The sequence below is a fragment of the Cynoglossus semilaevis genome, chromosome 18 (genome assembly GCF_000523025.1).
Source record: "Cynoglossus semilaevis isolate Cse_v1.0 chromosome 18, Cse_v1.0, whole genome shotgun sequence".
In the NCBI taxonomy this organism is placed as follows: Eukaryota; Metazoa; Chordata; class Actinopteri; order Pleuronectiformes; family Cynoglossidae; genus Cynoglossus; species Cynoglossus semilaevis.
The window spans coordinates 9,071,592-9,083,343 of NC_024324.1; the positions used below are offsets into that span (position 1 = coordinate 9,071,592).

General features: G+C 42.8%; 1 long non-coding RNA gene across 2 annotated transcripts; it reads left to right on the top strand.

Moving 5' to 3' along the window:
• Positions 1–2,246: 2,246 nt before the first annotated feature.
• LOC103394284 (uncharacterized) lies at positions 2,247–11,467 on the top strand. 2 transcript variants are annotated; one of them, XR_003052777.1, is made up of 7 exons: positions 2,247–2,706; positions 2,833–3,547; positions 9,099–9,260; positions 9,363–9,434; positions 9,516–9,586; positions 10,681–10,772; positions 11,251–11,467. It is a non-coding gene; the product is annotated as an uncharacterized LOC103394284 (long non-coding RNA). The 2 variants fall into 2 exon arrangements; XR_523123.3 differs by lacking the exons at positions 2,247–2,706; positions 2,833–3,547 and adding an exon at positions 7,191–9,013.
• Positions 11,468–11,752: the final 285 nt, after the last annotated feature.

The window sequence follows — 11,752 nt, forward strand, 5'->3', positions numbered from 1 at the left end:
AATGACGTGTGTGTCACTGTATATATTGAGCTCTTGCTAATAAAATACAACAGTGACAAGTATTAAGCAGGTACAACATGAACAGTATTTGCAGGAACTCAGAGTAAATGTCCATCTTTTGTTAACAGTCTACGGTCACGACGACAAAGAAACGCAGCTCTGTGTCAGAGCGATCACTAAAATGTGGCCTATTTACTGCTAATTTACTGCATCTAATAAAATGCATTTAGCAAAATATAACGCCGCACATTCATCCGTGTAGAATTACACTTTTTATTGGCCGTCATTTTTCATTTTTGTATTTTTTTTTTTACTCTCCGTTTTACAGCGTTGACTCGACTGATGTTCTGCTCAAGCAGAGCGTGTGAACACTTTTCCCCCGTTTTCACGCTTTTCCAGAAAGTGCTTTGTAAAATCGGGTTTGATGGTTGATTATCAGCGCTCACCCAGACGTCTGTTGTTCACCCAACAATGGACTACCACCACCAGAAGCCCCTCTCCCTGCGTTTGAGTGTGTGTTAATCACGCAGCTCTTATCAGCAGCCGTCAGACCTGCAGAGACTCCGATGTGCTCCCTGCTGATAGCTGCACACACAGAGGTCCCCCCCCCCCCCCCCCCTGGGCTTTTAAATAGAGAACTAATAGACCCCAGTCTGGAAAATAAAACCCAGCGAGGATGAAAACTGAGTCAATCAGTAACTAGAGTAACAAACAGCTGATGATACGGTGGGAAGGACAGCCATGTTCAAAACTGAGCAGAATGTTTTGTCGCAAAAAGACAAAAAAGAAAAACAAACCAGCATCTATAAGCAGATTATCTGAGCTTTCTGCACAACACAGTTAATCACACCATTAAAGGTGTTGAAACAAAAACGGTTAAAGTTGCTGAAACGAGTCAATGAAAAGCTTGAAATGTAGACACGGCTCATTGTTTTATGTAAAAGCTGATTCATCCACTGGAGAGGGTTATTTTTAGAAGACGTTTCCTGCATCACATCTCTGCAACCTGAGGCTTCAGAGGTCAGGCCTGCAGTGTGTTTGAATCATGTCCCGCAACTCATGTGACTCTGACTCTGATTTCAGCTTTGACGTTGAGAGGAAGACACAGCCAGGAGGGGTGAACAGGATCAAATCAATCATTAGAGTCTATTCAGTCTGACCCTGTGGTGCCAGTGGAGGAGCTCTTAACCTGCTGACACACACACACACACACACACACACACACACGCACGCTCGCAAGAAGGAGTTAGGGGAGGGAGAAGTCCGTAATGAACTGTCGAGGGAGTCCATTGCCCCTTCTGTTCAAATTTAGACCCTTGATTGGCCAGGACCTCTGACCATTAAGGTCATAAAGGTCAGATCTGTGACTCTGAGAGCCACTAGATGCAGTTGTGTGTTTGCATGCATGTGTGTGTGTGTGTGTTCAGAGAGTCAGTTCAGGGAGCCACAACAAAAACCGACCCTGATCACTTGAGGAGATCTCACGAAAAACACACTGAGCGTCGATGCATATTTTAAGGATCTCTCTCTCTCTCTCTGTACGTGCTCTGCTGTGAAGAGCAGGTCAGTGTCGCACGAACCAGAGGTTGCCCTCGGAGGTGTGGGAACCCCAGTCTGCAGATGACAGCTCGTTAACAGAAGCTAGTCTGACCGCTAACCTAATTATTCACTCTTTCTCTCCCCCATTTTCCCTTCAGATATTTTAAGGATCAGGTCAAACACTGAGGAAGAGGAGGAGGAAGAGGAGGAGGAGGAGGAGGAGACAAAACAGGATGCAGGCAGTGCTGAGGTGGTTGTGGTGATTCACATATCACACACACACACACACACGTGTGCACAGTTATTTATTTACATAATTGTAAAATTGTCTCTCTGGGCAAATAATAACTGTAATTTTCAGAAAAGATTGAACACAGCATAAAAAAGTAATAAAAAACAAAACAAAACACGTGTTTTCAAACACTTGTGTTGATGTGATATAAAAGGGTATCCACCCAGGGCTTAGTCTTTTGGTTCAACACCAGGTCACAACACCTTCTGTCTTTGGACTGGAGTGAAAATCATTGAACATCAGTTTGTCAAGAAACATCAGAGAAAGAACGGAGTTTTGAATCTGACGAAGCTGCCGGTCTGTTTCACATCCAAATGTCTGACACATCATGAGGAGGAGAATCAGGAACCAGTGACTTTGACTGGTTCCTGATTCTCCTCCTCATGATGTGTCAGACATTTGGATGTGAAACAGAACTTGTTAAAGTGTAAAACACAGAAAGAATCCCTTCTTTAGTTTGTTTGGGTTTTTTACATTTAACTCTACTTTGTTTCTCCTTTCTTTTTCTTTTCTCTCCCTGCCATTACCTGATAAATGAAGCTATATGTTCATTACCTAAACCAAGATTTATTGCGTATTTAAAACGTCTGCTAACTTGTAAAAAGCCGGTTTTAAATACCCTTAAATATAATAAAAAAAATTCCAGCAGGGAAAGAAAGAACACCATTTTTATTCTAAACTAATCACTTCACGATCGGAGCTCAATGATGTGCCACGAGTCTTGATTATCTTACAGAATGTTAACGTTCACATGGGAAAGGTCAGCGCGCCTTAATGAGGACTAATGAGGAGCGTTTTTAAAGTTTCCTATAAGGTTCCTGTTGAGAGGATCTGGAATTACGGTCCCACAAAGACTCTGCGCTCTTATCATCAGGGTAATTTTTTATCCTGCGTGTCACCGTGCCGTCTGCCTCGCTGCATAATTAATCTTTAAATACAGCAGCACTACGTTAAAGGCCAACTTTGCCTCTGAAATGTCAGTGTTTTTCATTATCAAACAGGCTGAACGTAAACATCATTGTTACACCTTCACCTGACGCCGCGCTGTTGATGCACTGTGATTGTCCGCCTTTGGCGTTAATCCTTCCCAAAGCTGACAATTACCCTGCGGCACGGATGCACGTCAGTGAACGCATCACCACGTGCAGGCAGAGGGGAGTGGAGTCATAAAAGAAAACTAGTAAGTCTTTAAATTGAAGCTGGCAGCTTAAGAACGTATCAATCCATACATCAACTATGTCTAACAAATAATAAATGATCGCTGCATCAGGACGGAGAGATGTAAAGAACTGGGCCAGGCTCAGATCACTCTCACAGACGCAGAGGAGCTGCATCCATATCTGTTTACATCACTCGCTCCATCTTCACTTCCATCAGTGTCTGTTTCTCACTCACTCTGCATCCTTTAGTCTCAGTTTGTCTCACTGAGAAGACGGAGAGGGAGATAAAAGATTAGCGTTGGCAGAGAGAGAGAGAGGAAGAGAGAGAGAGAGGAGCAAACAGGCAGTTAAAGAAGAAGGATTAAAGAGAGAGAAGTGAAGAGGAAATGGAAATAGTAGAGTTTTATGACTAAGTCAATAAAGAGAACACTGGTCATGTCTCTCATGTCTTTCTTTCCTCTCTGAAGGAGACAGAGCAGTAAAGGTCAGAGAGCAGAGAGTGGACAACAAAGAGAGAGAGAGAGAGAGAGAGAGAGAGAGCGACCCTGAAGAACAGGTAAGTCATATGTTGTAACTCTATTATTACCAGGACCTTCAGGCCAGGAGACACAGCTCTGTCTTATAACACGCTTTCACCTTCAACACGCTCAAAATGTCTTTGCCAGTACAATGCAACATGAATCAGTTACTGTCAGGACACCACTGAGCATGCTCAAGTCATTGAAGTGGAGCAGTGCAGACCAGAGACTGTGACTGTGTGACTTCTTTTACTACAACTAAGGAAAACAGGAAGTTGCCTTGTATTGCGTTGCACTAGCAAAGATATTTTGAGCATGTTTGACCAGTTGGCCCTCGTAGATGTGCTACGACCACTCGTGCGTTGCACTAGCAAAGATATTTTGAGAATGTTTGACCAGTTGGCCCTATGACCACTCAGTTTGATTCGTCCCTCGAACCTGTTGACCTTGAACAACAGCCCTGAGTGTGTGTGTGTGTGGTGTGTGTACGTGTACGCCTGATTGGACAAATTGTAAAGGAGCAGGATAGTGAAGAAGAAGAAGAAGGAGCGAGCAAAGGGAGGTCATGGGGATAAAAACAAGTCTCACATGACACTGATACAGAAAGAGGGAATGAGAAGTGTAATCATCTCCAATCAGGATGTTATTGATTTGCTCTCTCTCTCTCTCTCTCTCTCTCAGTCCTCTGTCAGCACCTGCCTCTCTCACAGTAGGACATCGTGGCTCAATAACAGTAGCGACAGACAGTTAAACGTCATTATCTTCCATGCACACATTCATGCACTTTTCTCTTTTGAAGTGCATTACACACACACACTCACACACACACTCACACACACTGCGCCTGTCTGTCTGTTCTCCGGCCTCTGGACTGAAACAACACTCTGACTATTGTTGTTCAAGATTTAGGCGACGCTAAAGATTTTTTTAGTTTCTCATTTTTAAATATCCTCATTGGTTTTTTTTCAATGATAATACTGTATTAAGTAGTTTCCTTAACTACTATATACTGTATATATATATATATATACATATATATACATATACATATGTATATATATGTATATATATATATATATATGTATATAAACTCATATGTAATGGCTCCAGTGGCCCTAACACAATAACAGAAGTAAGAACAGAGTAGACGATATATATGGACTGAAATGACAGTATAAATATTCTAAAAGGGTTTTTTCTTAACTTTAATCTCAGTCTCTTCCCATTGTCTTTGTGTTCATATGGACCAACAAAGCCCAGATGTGTGTGTGTGTGTGTGCGTGTCACGTATGTGTGTGCATGTCTATAAACGTATGTTAATCAATGCCGTTAATGTTGCAATGAATTAGTAGTTTAGATGTCACGGGACGCTTAACACAGCTGATCCTTACCAGACACTGGTCCACACACACACACACACACACACACACGGACACACCCACCCTCTCTCTCTCTCTCATTCTCTCGCTCTCTCACACACACACACGTTTCTCTGATACTTTAGCAATTTGGGATAATTAGCCTGCTATACAATGTCCGCCTGTGATCCCCAGGGGTCCTGGGGGGCTCTGTGTGTGTGTGTGTGTGTGTGTGTGTGTGTGTGTGTGTGTGTGTGTGTGTGCTTGCTGCCTGTGCACCCTCACAGCTGCTTCTGGTGTCAGGCTTTTGATAGATGAGAGATAGAGAGAGTGTTCATTTACTGCCCCATGCGCACACACACACACACACACACACACACACACACACACACACCTGACTGCTCATTTATTGGTCTAACAGATTGGTCTTTTGTTGCTCGGTCGCTGGTTCACGCTGGAAGAACTGCTGAAGTTCAGCCGACGACACTCAGGGGGAGAGAATCCTGTCGTTCAGGCATAAACGCCTCAAACAGACCTCCTATAAAATGGGTGCTTATAATTAGGGGGAAATAAGAGGCTTCATAAACAGACAGTGGTTTGATGATGAGCAGAGGCAGGGGAGTGTGTGTGTCTGTGTGTCTGTGTGTGTGAGAGACAGATGAGTGGATAAGATTGCCTTCAGCACCAACCAGCTCTGACTTTATATACGACAACTTTTTATCCACCAGAGTTTTTTTATTTAGTTTAGTGAGGATTAAAGCTCTGTGTGTTTTTTATTCCTGACTGTTATTTTTTCAGGCTTCAGATTTCTGTGTACTTCACCCACCGAGCATGTCCGACCTCTGGTCCTGGTGGGACATGTTTGGCTTTAGATGTCTCTTATATGTGTTGTGTAATTTTCTTAAAAAAAAAAAAAAATCCATTCAATGGCTAATAAATCAAGAATTTATTTTACTTTTTATAGTGTTTTTGAAGATGGAATATGTAGCTGGACCTTTTTGGGAAAGATTATCTTTTAGGTTTATCTTGTCAAACTTTAGATTTATTTTAGACACATTTGGGGGATTTTTGTCCAAACTTCTGGTTTATTTCAAAGTGAATGTTCATTTAGACATTTGTGAGTCTAGCTTAGCTGTTTTAGCTCAGCTTTTTGGCCGTTTAATTGAGATAATAAAACAATACATTTCTACTATTTTATTACCTTATATGGCCCTAAATACACGAGGAAAAAAATATTTTTACTAAGCTCTACATAAAACATCACAGCGTTTTACATTTCTATATCCATCTATACCATATATTTATATATATATAAGAAATCTGATGTGAGTGTTCAGATTCAGACAGATTTCCCTCATCTTTTGTCTCCCCATTACAATGACCCTCCTTCTTCCCCTTCTCTGTCCTCCACCCATCCATCCATCTCCTCATTCCTCCATCCCTCTGTCTCCTTTATTGATGAAGTGACGGGCCTCAGGCTGAGAGACACCACCTCATCTGGTTTAAATTACCTCCAACTTATACACACACCTGCACCAGCATCATCAAGACTCCGCGGGTGTGTGTGTGTGTGTGTGTGTGTGTGTGTGGGCGGGTGTGTGGGTGTGGATGGATGTGCCGTGTTGGGGGGTGGGGGGGGGTTAGTGCCTCTGGGATACGCACTGGGGGGAGACACCCATGACCTCCACCATGCAGATGAACACACACACATATACACACAACAGGAAGAGAGCAACAGAGCAGGTGGGCCGTGACACGGGCTGTAAAGCAGAGGGGATATTAAGCTGCCACATGTGTTCTGTTTACTATTCTCTAATTAACCCCCAGGCTGTCTTATAGACTCCACACACACACACACACACACACACACACACACACACACACAGACTGGTCCCAGCTCCAGTGACACGGCTCTTTGCTGTAAACGCTGACATTTTTAACCAGTGACACCAAAAAAAAAACCCTCTCACACAAACAGTGTATAAGAAACACACACACACACCACGAAGGACAAGTGTGTGTGAAGATCCTGACCTCCAACTTCCACTTCTTCACACGTCCCATTGTGCACACGGGAGGCTGTCGTCCTCCCTCAGATGATGGACGACTCTCTGTGAGACACAGACAGACAGAGACGTACGACTTCCCTCCACCTGCACCGTCGTGTCCTGTTGGCCTGAAGTTCTGCTTCTGAGTCCAGTGTCGGAGATTTTTTTCCCTGAACTTCTCTGGTCAGATACGTCTCTCCACTGACCAGCTGTCCCCCCCCTCCCCCCTGTCTATACTTTGTACGTCACTCAGCAGCAAAACGTAAAAACAAAGAGCGACTTGAAAACATCCTTGCAGACATTTACTAAGTTTTTAGATTTTGTTTCTTTATTTCTTTTCCTAAAATCTTTTTAAAGTAGTGAATTTAAAGATTCAGTTAGTGAAAAGAATTTTTTTTTTTTTCTGGGTCAATTTACGTCAATCTTCTGTTTAACACTGCACTGCTTTGTTAAATGTCCCGACAACCTTTTCTTCTCAGGGTGATTTATTTTTGCTAAAGTTTTTTTTGTTTGTTTGTTTTATTCAGTTTCTGGATTAAATATAAGCCAATTTCATCTTGAATTAGTTTGGTTTTTTTGGACCAGGTTTCAGCTCCTTTTGTTAAACGTCCAGACGTCTTGGAATCCTGAAGTTAAAAAGTAAAGAAAGTATTTTTTCAACAACACTGACCTGTGCAGTGATAACACACCTGTTCTGTAGTGTATATAAATAACCCTCCTCACTGGGTCGTCAGCCTGTTACAGCCGACATGCAAAACCAACCACTCTCACATCCACTAATAACATTTTGTCCTCCAGTTACTCTAAACACAATATTTGGAATGTGATAACAAGATGGAGGCAAAAAAAACCAAAAAACAAAAAAAACCAGCCTCCCACATGGAGACATGAAACACTCCACACAGAAAAGGCCCCCAGGTGAAACAGGACTTGAACCAAGATATTTCTCACTGTGCGAACCTGCTGTTAACCATCAACCGATCAGGCTGCTGAAGTAATTGCTAAATCATTTTAGTAAACATACTGTTAAAGGGGGAAAGCAGTGGTGGCATGTGTGCATTACTGCCTGGAGGCGGGTGCAATAAAGTCTGCTTAGCTGTACAGACGTCAACACTGATGTTCTTAGTGACTGACGGAGGAGAGGAGGCAAGTGGAGAGGAGAGGAGAGGAGAGGAGGGGAGAGGAGAGGAGAGGAGAGATACTCGTGCTGTATCCCCAGTGTTGGAAAATGATCTCTTTAAAAGAACGTATTTTTCCGAGGTGTTAACGCAACAGATAAATTCACAACAACATAGCGTTTATACACAATCACCGTCCCACACAGAGGACCAGAGGAAGTGAGCGGGTGTAATTGAAAAGAACCAAGCAGAGAGAAACCTGATCGCTGCTGCTTGGCCTGAGGGAGGAGGAGAGACAGAAGGTGAGGAAGGAGAGGTGTTAGACAAGGACATGGGAGGAGAGAAGAAGAGGAGGAGGAAGCAGCTGTACCAGCAGTCGAACACAGGTGTCAGTGTGTGTTAGCACTGAACCTCTGGTGTCAGAGTCTGACAGAAGTCACGGAATTCTTCATTTGTTGTTTAAATATTATAATCCTCAGAATATCACCAACAACGACTGGTTTCAGCTCCTGCAGTGTTTGAGTGTTAAACCTTCAGCTGTGTACTACAGTACGTGTGTGTGTTGTACTACAGTATGTGTGTGTGTGGTACTACAGTACGTGTGTGTGTGTGGTACTACAGTATGTGTGTGTGTGTTTCCATGGTCATCAACACTTCGTGTTCAGTTCTGACTCAGTCGGAGCCGTCACAGCTAATGTGTTCAGTGACTGACTGTGTTACAGTCGGCCTTATGTGCTGTGCTGTTGTTTTTCTTCTTCACTGACGGCCTGTTCACTCTACAAGTCTGTGATGATTCTGCTGAAGAAATAACTGTCATTTCTAATTGTTGTTTGTGAGAATGTGCTTATTTATTATTGAAATTTTCAAAAGGTTTGAGTTCCCTCAGCCTGAAAGTTACCTGGGCAGTCGACTGATGCTTCAAGATGCAGGTGTTTTAACGTAATTGAAAGAGAGTCAGTGACCACCAGTGGACTGGCGAGGTACTACAGGGGGCGTTACACTTTTGGTCGATTGATAAATATGTATATAAACTTCTTTATTTTTCTTCTTTACCATGTTTTACAGAAACAAAGTTTTACGCTGAGTTTCTTGAAGAACCAGTTTACCTACAAAGGCCAGGAAATCCAAGGCAGAATCTGGATCTGACTTTCTTTAAATTAACCCAGTGTGCGATCGAGTGTGTCTGTGAGCTACTACATAAAATCTATGACAGGAAATCATTTCCAGGTGAGAACATTGAACAGAATGTAGACATAATTTGGAGGTCACGGACACTGAGTCTATAAACCAGCTCCTCTCTGCTTCTAATTAAACTGTTGTTTTCACCAGGAGCAGTCGTAGGTTTCATTAGAGACACTGTGCTGCTGTGACATAGGAGAGAGAGGGAGATAAAAGGGGGGAGTAAGTGGACACACAAAGTTTTGACCTATAACAAAGTCATTTCACTTTGTCTTCAGATACTAATGTATAATATATATCCAGGGGTGATCCTCCACTCACCAACTCTGACACTGGAGCGCTGACCCAGAAGAGGCCGGTCCAGAGGTCTACTGGTAGGTAACCATAAATCATGTCCCACTTATTTTAATTTGAGCCGAGACACGCTTGTGCGTCTCAGTTTGCGCTCAGTGCTGCCCCCGCAGGCCCACACCGTCGTGCAAACGCACTTGTCAGTCCTGAATGATGAATGGACACACACGGAGAGGTAAAAACAGACCTTTTTTCTGTAAAGTTTCTCTTTGGACTGAGCTGCTGCAGGAAACGCGGCTCCATTAATAACGTGACTGACCCAGATCTACTGTAATCACAAATGCACAGCCGTTTTCACATGCAGTGGTTTCAGGTCCACTGTATAAAATATTGGCTCTTTTCTCCACTAGAAATAGTAACCGTCGCTTGGTCAACGTGTCCACTGTTGGTGCAGTAAAAATGTATGTTATACGTGCGGGTTTTTTTTGTGTTTTTGGTTCGTGTGTGTGGGTGGGTATGGGGACAAAGGGGGTCCAAGTGTCTCAAGGGACAGGTTATGACAAATAAGATTAATGTGTCCCCTATTTCCAGACTGGTTCACTGGCCTCACTGCACGCACACACACACACACACACACACATCATAAAACCACATACATGCCGTCTTGATAGCTCTTTCTCAGTGGAGAGGCTCCATATGGGGACCAGAGGAGGGCGGGCGTCCACGTGAGCCCCGCGAAGACGTCACCTCTCTGTTTTGTGCCTTTGTTGTCACATGAAGCTGAGGAACAATCACATTTATTATTGGGATATGCAAAAGAAACCCATGGGTGGTCGGAGCTGGCCCACAAATGTCTTATTTTATCAAATACTTTCCTCCAAAGTACGTTCTGTTCAAATGAGAACACGTAGAAAGACAGTAGAAAAAAGTAAAATGATCTGAATGTGTTTACCATTAAAAACGCAAGATATTATAATTTGTCCTCGTCTTTATAAAATAATCTCTGCTACTGGATCTTTTTCTCCAAAAATTACATTTCCATAACAGTAAACATTGTCATGTCATCACTAAAAGTACATTTGAATGTTTAAATATTTGATTAAAACCTAAAATGATGTTGTTGTCTGTTGTCAGACATTTCACTGAAACGACCTTTGATTTCCATGTGTTCGTTCAGGTCACGTGACTGGAGTCATATCATGGCGTTCACGTGACAGATAGGGGGCGTCGTCATGCGCTGACATCATGCGGCTGCAGGTTGACCCACAGGTAAGTCACGTCACCTCATGACTCAGTTGATATGACTCACAGTGTGAGTCAATTATAATGAGAACTGACGACACACACACGTAAACACACACACACACTGATGTAGAAGTGAATGAATTGTCTTCGACCTTTGACCTCAGTAATTTTGCCTCTTGTTTGTGATGAAGACTCTCAGATGAAACTCTCTTTACATTCACTGTTTGTCAGAGGTTTGAAGTTTAAATCAGACAAACCTCTTCAGTCAGAAAACACAGAACGCTGTCACTTTTTTTAAATTTTCATTCCATTCTGCCGAGTTCAGGGTTTTATGTGTGTGTGTGAGAGTGTGTGTGAGAGTGTGTGTGAGAGTGTCAGCATCAGAGGTGTAATCATTTTCCCTTGTACTCCTACTGCGCAGCTCTCTGCTACACATCTAAGGCTGTACCCCTGACTGAGTCTCTGTGTGTGTGTGTGTGTGTGTGTGTGTGTGTGTGTGTAGGTACCCAGGAGACACCCACCCCATGGGATCTCTGACACACAGGCCTGAGGATTCCCAGGAGACAGAGACCGAGAGAGAGAGAGAGAGAAATGGTTTTGAAATAAAAGTCCACTCATCTCAATCTGTGAGTAAAAACCAACCACAGTTTAATGAAGTCAGGCTTCGTCAGCATCACAGGAGGGTTCACTGTTGGAAACGAAACTCCTGCTTTAGGTTTTTGTTGGGTTTTTTTTGTTACCTAGAAAAGTCTAAAAACAAAAGTCCAAAAAAAGAAAAACAACGAAACTCCTGCTTTAGGTTTTTGTTACCTAGAAAAGTCTGAAAACAAAAGTCCCAAAAAAGAAAAAGAAAAGGTCGTAATTAAAGGTCAAAATAATCTGGGATTATCTGGAGGATATATATTGGAAGATTTGCAAAAAGAATTTGGGAGAGATTAAGAAAAGAGAGAGAGAAGATGGTGAAGCAGAGACAGAGAGATGTCCCTCCTCTGTCCTCCTCTGGA